The following is a 10408-nucleotide window of genomic DNA, read 5'->3' as shown; positions in this document are numbered from 1 at the left end:
TTAGAACAGAGTGTTAGGAAGAGAGCTGTATAGGTTAGAGCAGAGTGTTAGGAAGAGAGCTGTATAGGTTAGAACAGAGTGTTAGGAAGAGAGCTGTATAGGTTAGAACAGAGTGTTAGGAAGAGAGCTGTATAGGTTAGAACAGAGTGTTAGGAAGAGAGCTGTATAGGTTAGAACAGAGTGTTAGGAAGAGAGCTGTATAGGTTAGAACAGAGTGTTAGGAAGAGAGCTGTATAGGTTAGACAGAGTGTTAGGAAGAGAGCTGTATAGGTTAGAACAGAGTGTTAGGAAGAGAGCTGTATAGGTTAGAACAGAGTGCTAGGAAGAGAGCTGTATAGGTTAGAACAGAGTGTTAGGAAGAGAGCTGTATAGGTTAGAACAGAGTGTTAGGAAGAGAGCTGTATAGGTTAGAACAGAGTGTTAGGAAGAGAGCTGTATAGGTTAGAACAGATTGGAATTTATTTTTTCCTTTTCCTTTCCTGTGTCTTCTATCTCTTGTCCACTTGTTACTGATACTGTATGTATTATTGGTTTTCAATTCAACTCTGATTAAGTAACCATTCAATGAATAGGTAAAGCAGTTGCAGAGTGAAAAAAATCGTTCTTTCTAAAGCGCACACACACACACACACACACACACACACACACACACACACACACACACACACACACACACACACACACACACACACACACACACACACACACACACACACACACACACACACACACACACACACCACACACACAATGAGGACCGTTATCGACAATGACACACACACACCACACACACAATGAGGCCCGTTATCGACAATGACACACCCAACACACACACACCACACGCACAATGAGGCCCATTATCGACAATGACATACACACTAAACACACACAATGAGGCCCGTTATCGACACACTCCACACACACACACCACACACACACAAAATGTGGCACGTTATCGACACCGACAAACACACACACTACACTCACACAACATGGGGTCCGTTATCGACAATGACACACACACACGCACCACGCACACACAATGAGGTCCGTTATCGACAATAACACACACACACACACACAATGAGGCCCGTTATCGACACACACACACACCGACACACACACACACACTACACACACACAATGAGGTCTGTTATCGACAATGACACACACACACACACCACACACACACAATGAGGCCCGCTATCGACACCGACACACACACTACACACACACAAGGAGGCCCGTTATCGACACCGACACACACACCACCACTCTCCTGTGATCTACACGCTCAAACATTCATTTCCTCCATTGATTTAACATGCAAAACATTCATATCCAATGAGACATCCTTTCCCACAATGCTGTGCGGTCTCTCCTGTGAGATAAAGACTATCGGTGCCTTGATGCAGGGCCTTGTGAAGGCCTGCTGGAAAGGCATCATTCTTTAGGTCCTTTAATGGAGGGAGATAGTGAGGGCCGTGGAGTTGTCAAATGGCATTGTTGTGCTTTTAAAAGAAGAAGCTGAAGAAGCCAGGGAGGGAGGAAGGGCGCGGGTTGGGGTGGGTGACTTCCTTTCCGCCTAGACGTGTACACACGCCGCATTTCAATCGCTTCCAGACACGGCTTCATGCATTATTCATGACAGGAGGAATTACCGCTCCTCTACTCTCCCTCTGTTTCCCCAGAAAGAGCCGCTCTCGCTCTCTCTCTGTCTCTCTCTTTTTCTCTAATAACAGCTTAGACACACACAAGCAAGCACACACATACACAGGCACACACATATTCATGGGTGCACAACACACACACACACACACACACACACACACACACACACACACACACACACACACACACACACACACACACACACACACACACACACACACACACACACACACACACACACACACACACACACACCGACACACATCGAAACACACACACACACAATCCTCACAGTTAGCCCTCACAGTTAATTTCCTTTCAAGTTAATTAAACCAAATCTCATAGTGAATATGTGTGTGTTTGCCCCCTTCTTTTCCCTGTCAAACTTGTGCAATTCTAATAGGCCTCTCCTGGAAGATGGTAGAGTTCAATAGCTGTTGAAGTTATCCCAATTCTCCTTGTTTTATTCCGTTGCATCACCCACCAATTACAGGGCAATGCGTTGTGGCAAAATGACGGAACTGAAAGAACGTTAAAGGTCTTAAATAAGGTTACATGCTTGTATCGCCCCTCTCTGCTTTGTGAAGTTGAGATGCACAGCATGCCTCTGCATATATTTGTCACACTCTGTGTGTTCACATCAATGTAAACACACAGGGTTCTGATTACCAAGTGGCACATGCGAGACCGCTAACGAGCGAGGGGAGGTGGGTGGGGGGGTCATTGCAGGGACAACGATTCTACCTCTTTATGAACTACACATGCTAATGAGTCCATGCCACAAATAAACACAGTCACTAACACTAGTTCTCTCACTCTCCACCACTCATAGAAAACAGCTTGCAGGTACACAGCTAAAAAAAGAGAAGACTGTCAACAGTACATCCACTTCAAACCTCTGCGAACTAGCTCACGAAAACACCGAAAAAACTGGGAGAAGAATCTGCTCCAGCTACGACATGTGTGGACCTCACAAAGCCGGGAGATAAACATTCAGTGGCCAGTTTATTAGGTACACAACCCTGTTCACGAAAATGGTTCGCTCCTACAGACAGAGAGTCACGTGGTAGGGGCTTGCTATGTAATGCAGGCAGACAGGAATGGAGGCATTTAGTTACTGTTCGGTTGAATGTTAGAATGGGCAAAAAGAATGACCTAATCGACTTTGAACGTGGTATGATCGTCGGATCCAGGAGTGCCGGTTCCAGTATCTCAGAAACGGCCGGCCTCCTGGTTTTTTCACGAATGACAGTGTCTGGGGTTTACCAAGAATGGTGCGAAAAACAAAAAAACATCCAGTCGGCGGCAGGCCTGTGGGTGAAAACAGCTTGTTGATGAGAGAGGTCGAAGGAGAATGGCAGGAGTCGTGCAAGCTAACAGGCCGGCCACCAACAGGCAAATAACGGCGTAGTATAACAGTGGGGTGCAGAACGGCAATTTGGAATGCACAACTCATTAGTATTTGTCACGGATGGGCTATTGCGATCACACCGGGTTCCACTCCTATCAGCTAAAAACAAGAAGAAGCGGCTCCAGTGGGCACGCCAACACTGGACAATTGAGGAGCGGAAAAACATTGCCTGGTCCAACAAATCCCGGTTCCTGCTGCATCATGCTGATGGCAGAGTCAGGATTTGGCGTAAGCAGCATGAGTCCATGGCCTCGTCCTTCCTGGTGTCAACAGTACAGGCTGGTGGCGGTGGTGTAATTGTGTGGGAAATGTTTAGATACCAACATTTCAACGGCACACCTTGTAAAATCCATGCACCACAAATAATTCAGGTTGTTCTGGAGGCGAAGGGGGGTCCGGTACTAGATGGGTGTACCTAATAAACTGAGTTTCTATGTTTTTCTGTCACATACACTGGATAGGTGCACTGAAATGGGTTGTTTGACAGGGTCAGACATAGTAGTACGGCACCCCTGGAGAAAATTAGGGTTAAGTGACTTGCTCAAGGGCACATCAACAGATTTTTCTCCTTGTCTCCTCAGGGATTCAAACCAGTGAACTTTCAGTTACTGACCCAACACTTTAACTACTAGGCTGACACCCTAGTTTAGGTTAGACGATTTGGAGATTTATTGTGGCTATGAACGAAACACACCCCAACACACACACATGTGCACACACACACGGGCCATGACCAGTTCAGTGACCCGCCGAGCGCTGTCAGACAGACGAGGAGGGATACTGACCTGTCCTGTCTCTAAGCATTGTTTACAGTGTACCAACACGTTTTCTGGGGTGATGCTCTGTCCATCTCTGTGCCCCCTTTTCCTCTCCCCTTCTTACTCTCTCCCTCGCTCCCCCGCTCCCTCTATCTCTCGCTCGCTCCCCCTCCTTCTCTTAGGAGGAAAGATCTGTTTGTTCTTCTAAACACCCCCGAGGTGGACGGTCCCTGTGACATTTAGATGAAAGCGTTGGTCTTGCGAGGCGTCAAGTCGCTGAGCGTGCTCTCTCCCTCAGACACAGACAGCATCAGACATCCTCCCCCACGGCTCACAGCCAGCACCCCTTCACTGCTACACCAGGTCTGGACTACAGCCTGCACCTAGGGCTGTTGCGGTGACCATATTACCGCCACACCAGCAGTCATGAGTCATGACCGCAGTCAAATTCCATGTCAATGTAGAGTCATAGAAATCTCCTCTCATGCACTCTGGACATCAGGTTGCTAATGTCCCTCTAACCCCTCTGACATCAATACAAATGCTATCGAAAATCACATCAAACACATTCGCATCAAAACAGTATCATGCTTTTAAAACTCACCTCACTGTGATTGATCAATGTGAAGAAAGAAGTACAGCAACAGGTTGAAACTGAGTGGAAAACATGTTTTTTATGGATGTTGTTTCAAAGCCAAACACAGCGAAATGGACAGGGCTTTCTAAGGTGACGATTCATTAAAACTCCCATATGCATATTAGAGCTGATGCATAGGCCTATGAGCCCGAGCACCAAAAACCCCCCGGAATTAAAACAATGATTGCGCCATTATACAGTACTGTGCATAGCCTACTGCATATTACACAGGACGGAAAAACACTTTAAAAAAACAGATTTAAGATGTCTTTGGTACATAGTTGGTCTAGTCTAGACTCCAAAGTTAAACAAAGTCCAGTAATGGCCTTTGAGTGTGAGCTGTATTATTATGCATGCTGAATGAACTGGTTACCTTTTGCTACTTTCCAAATGGTCTATCCATGAGTCTGGGAGAGAACGTATAGGCCTAGGTGATGCTGTTGGTTCATTGATTGTGCAGAGCGGCTTACAGAGTTAGACTACATTACAGTGAATTTGTATTGGATTTTGAACAGCCTAAAAATGTGACATTATTTACATTTTCATAATTAATAGGCTGACACATTATCTTCAGCTGCAGAATATCTAATCTCACCACCGTGCGTTTCCATCTCCTCCTCCTTCATTCCTTTCTGGAGCACGCAGAGATAGGGGCTGCCAACAGTTTAATGAAATAGTTTTTAAATGTGAAAACATGTTAATATGGATGTTCCTGAATAGATTTGACTTGGTTTCCCAAATGAAGCACTGGGTAGCTGCAGGACAGGATTGGAGAGCCCATGGCATTCAGAGTTTGGGCGGAATATCACCTGTCATGCAGGGAGAGGCTGTATGCTCCTTAAATCGTGGTTGATGCGTTGATGCCTATCCAGCATGATTGAAAAATGAACCCGCAGGAAAGCGGCCTTTATTCGCTATTCCAGTCCATACGGATGACTTCTTGACGTATTTTTCCCCCTGCCCCTCTTCCTGCCAATTTAATAATGGCCCATTCTAAATGGAAACTAATGTTAGGTATTAGTAAAGACAAGATTAAATTGAGAATAATCTGATGGGTGAAAAATGTGATCACTTGATTACAGAATGTGTGTGCAGCCTGAAGCAAGGAACAGAGAGCTTTTATTTGTTGACTTTCTCAAAGAGTAGATAGCCTCAATGGTTGCATCACATCATGTTCTGATTTCCTAGACATTCTAAGGTTTGTATCATTCACAACTTAAGTTGCCAAATAACTCTAAATCTGGCATACAGGACCCGTTTCAAATGATCACTTTTACGCTGAACATAGCCACTTCATATGAACATTTGTTCCAGAATGGGAAAAATATCCTTTCTATTTTATTCAGCTAAGTTCAATTATATTCTTCTTACTATAAAATCATATAATATATAATAATGGCACAGGACTTATAAGCATATCTTGTCTGCTAAATGAACAAGCCAACAGTCTATGGCATGGAGCACAGCCAGACAGCATACAGTAGGACAAAAAATATTCTGTTCTTCTGAAATACATTTTCTTCATATCATTATGCTTCTTTAGACCTACCTAAAAAAGTATGGATTTACTGTGATGGTTTATATTCAATTGCTTGACAATAACCAGCTGACATAATGTCATGACCACCACAGCCCCCTGGTGCCCATGATTTGTTCTCAACTGGCTTGCATAGTTAAAATCAAAATATCTTATCGTCTCAGCCTTTAAGCCTATATATCACGGTGTCAAGGCATATGAACGAACAGGTTATAGCGCAAACAACACATAGGGTGTACTCTGTATTTTCTCCTGGCTTCCCCGGTGATTTCACCCACCCACTGCTACTGGTGGAATTCGGGTTCCTATTGAAAGCAGGCTAGAATCAGAGGGAGAGAACGAGAGAGAGAGAGAAACAAGGGGAGACGAGAGATAAAGAGAGAGGGAGCGCCTGAGAGAGAAAGAAGAGATAGAGAGGGAGTGTAGCCGTTCACTCTGCAACCCATTCTGATGTTTTCAGCGAGTCCTGTGTCGTTCCTCATGTCTATAGAAGCATCAGAGAGGAAAATCGAATCACGTGTGTCTGGCGATCTGTTGCCAACGAGCTTATGTCCATGGAGAAATATTCACTTATGACAAGGCCTCATCTGTTTCTCATTTCCATCTCTAACTCAGGCTGTGGAAATACAATAAAACACACACACACACACACACACACACACACACACACACACACACACACACACACACACACACACACACACACACACACACACACACACACACACACACACACACACACACACACACACACACACACACACACACACTAGAGCCGTAATTCAGGCTGTGGAAATATTTTTCCTGCTGTTAAGTGATATCCTAATGTGTTTCCATCACTGTTAGAAGCATGGCACTGAGCCTCGGAGAGCGTAATTCAATAAAAAGCCTTCCAATAAAGAATACTGTTATGGGTCCTCTCTGTTCTGCTGTAAGTTAATGTACTTCAGAGAGAATGGAGAGTGTACAGTCATACGACTCTCTGAATGTATATCCTCAGACAGGGGTGTGAAATGCATAGGACAAATACATTGGAGAAGGGGTGGGAGGATACGAGTGGGCTTCGGGTCTTGAATTGCATCTACACTCCTGTAGTTACCTAAAGTGTAGTAAACACTGACGTTAGAATGAGACTACTATAGATAGACCTAGACCTGGTGTGGTGGTGAAGGCGTGCAGCCAGGGCTGAGGTGGTGAAGGGGTCTTTATTTACAATGACAGCCTATCAGGGAACAGTGGTTTAACTGCCTTGTTCAGGGGTAGAACGACAGATTTTTTACCTTGTTAGCTCAGGGATTCGATCCGGCAACCTTTCAGTTACTGGCCCAATGCTCTAACCACTAGGCTGGCACAAATTCAACCACACCTTTGTTTTTATCACAAAACCAGAGAGCAATCTCTGTCCGGTGAAGTCCACAAAGCATATTGCATGTAACAAACAGTTACATGGCCTACAGCAAGGTCAAGCAAGTTAATGTTTCCGACATTTTCGGACCACTAAACAACTATTGATTTAGAACCCCAGAGAGTTACTGCAAGTTGAAAATAAAACAGGAGCTGCCTCCACTATTCCAGCACCATTTAACTTCAACATTTCATCATCATCAAATCACCTGTGCTTAGTCTAATACAGTGACAACTAAAAGATACCAAAACAATTTAGTCCAATCAACGTAAGCTCATCATGATGTGGCTGTCAATGGTTCTGATGTCTGCGTGCGTGCGTGTTCGTGCTAGTAGAAAAAAAGATGTTGACTCACCCTACTTGTAGAGAAACGCCAACGCCATCCTCCTCTCTTTCTTGTTGAAGAAATGGCCTATCAGTCTGTCATACAGTACATGCTTTTATATTTTATTGTCCTAGGCTACCTGGCTAAAATGCTTGCTCGCTAGCCTCGTTTCTTTTCATGGGCAACGTTGGCTAGTTAACATTAGCCTTCTACATCTAGCTACATATCGAACTTCCATCCTCTCAGGCCAGGGGCACAGCAATGTACGAATGAATGGTTGGATCAAAATTGCCATTATAATCATTGGCCAGTACGATGAATGTGAAACCACAAGTCCAAGTGCCTATCTCCATCCATGGCTAATCTAGGAAAGGGTGAATTTTAGCTTGCTAACTAGCCACCGGACGACAACAACACAATGAGATGCAACAATTCAAGTTGTTTCTGTCAATGACGTAAGCTCTCAGTGCGATTTCAGTGCGATTCCAAATTGGCTTCCCTTGACACCTTTTTTTTTGTGCGCTAGGACCATTCACAGTTGAGCTCACTCAGTTTAGCTCAATGCTGATTGGCTATTATTTTGTACTTTTTTTATCAAGGGAGGACAAATGCTCACTGACTTCCATTGCATTCAATGCCACAGGCGGCAAGGTCATCCTCTTTTTGACCAGACAGCATCAGATAGATGGCCTACACATACAACGACAGAGGGGCGCTGTTTTGCTCGGTCAGATGCGTCCTCCGGTGAGATACATTCAGCCTCTTGCGAATTTAAGGAAAATTATGAAACACGGAGAGAGGAAAGATAAATAATTTGATATGTTTTTTGGTCCATTTTTTGGCGAAGCCTGGAATCCATGAGTACACACCACTGAATTCCACAAAGATCTTGATATTAGCCGTTTTATCATGAAACTGGGTGGTCATTTCTCATGGTCAAAACATTCCTTTACATTAATTGTGTATACCACTATTGACTTGAAATCTCTGCTCGATGTTTAGGGTTTATGAAGAATTTATAGACTATTATGAGCTGTCATGAGTGATACATTGCACGATATGTCATATCCATAAGCCATTGGCCGGATATTTCTTTGTCATTTGTCATTTTTCCTTTTAAGTGGCAGTAGCAATGAACCATGTAGCATTGTGGCATTGAATGCAAAAACCATGAATATTTTGTTTTCAAGGTTTCATTCTGTATGTGCCTGTTAAATCTTTCAGAGCCTTTACGTTCCACAGAATCCATACAGCCTTTCTGAAAGCTGAAGTATGGATGTGATAATGAAGGAAACAGAGAGAGAAAGACAGAGAGAGAGAAAGAGGGAGGGACAGTCAAAGCACGTGAGAGGGTAAGAGATAGCAGGAAAGAGGGCAAGAGAAGCGTCAAAGGATAAGATAAAGAGAAGCACAGAGAGGGAGTGAAAAAGTGAGAGAGAGAGGGACGGCGAAAGGGAGTGAGAGAGGGGGCAGAGCTGACTTTAAGGCTGTGTGTGTGTGTGTGTGTGTGTGTGTGTGTGTGTGTGTGTGTGTGTGTGTGTGTGTGTGTGTGTGTGTGTGTGTGTGTGTGTGTGTGTGTGTGTGTGTGTGTGTGTGTGTGTGTGTGTGTGTGCAAAAGAGAGAGAGAGAGACAGAAGAAGAGAGAGAAAAAGAGCGAGAGAGGGGCATAATCCCAGAGAGAGTGAGAGAGAGAAATAAAAAAAGGACAGAGAGATTTGGAGAGAGGGTCAGCTGGGGACAGTGGAGTAGCCTGGCAGTAGAAATGCATCAGGAGTATTATAGATGTTGTGTGTTTCCCTGAAAGTGAGAGACCATTTATAATTCAGAGTGACTAGGACAAACACTCTCCATCTGGTTAAGTTCCTTCTCTCTCTTTCCAACTCTTTTTCTCTTTTTTCTCCCTTTCTTATTCTATCTGTCATGCACATCGAAACTGATGGAGTTAGTCCACTGGTATGAGAAACATACAGTGCAGTATTTATGAAGGATACTGAGGATACTTGGGAATTACATTCAACTGCATGTAGAAGAGTGGCACTGATGACGTCAACATTGTTTTGGTAGATAAATCGCATTCTATAATTTTTTTACCTACAGTAGGTGAAAGTATAAACCACTTACTTATCCTTTACCATAATCCACAATCTCTAGCCTACTGCTGCTTGCCCCAGAACCTCAACTACCCCTTCCACCCCTACCCTCATCTCCTCATCCCCCACCCTCGACAAGTGTGCCACTTTCAGTGCCTCCATTATCTGTCCCCGTCACCCCAAAGCAGGGCCAGAACAAAAGCCTGTTTGTCTGCGTCTGTCCCTGCCAAATCTCCGCGCGGGAGACAAAGCCGGTGAACAGGCATTTTCTGGAGCCCTTCGACACCACAATCCACCGTTTAATTGTTGACAAATGTGGTGTGCAGAGCTTTATTATTTGTTGTGTGGGATAATGTGGTTAAGACAAAGCCAATTGGTTGGCAGCATCCAAAAGCGTCTGGTAGCAGTATGGCAGTGTGCTGGGTAAAATAGGGAACCCTGGAGGACTTAACAGAGTACAGGACACAATGTTGTACACAGGTTTACCACAATGTTGTACACAGGTTTACCACAATGTTGTACACAGGTTTACCACAATGTTGTACACAGGTTTACCACAATTCTGTACACAGGT

The sequence above is a fragment of the Salvelinus alpinus genome, chromosome 7, assembly GCF_045679555.1.
Source record: "Salvelinus alpinus chromosome 7, SLU_Salpinus.1, whole genome shotgun sequence".
NCBI classification, from domain to species: domain Eukaryota; kingdom Metazoa; phylum Chordata; class Actinopteri; order Salmoniformes; family Salmonidae; genus Salvelinus; species Salvelinus alpinus.
This window is presented reverse-complemented; position numbering follows the sequence as displayed.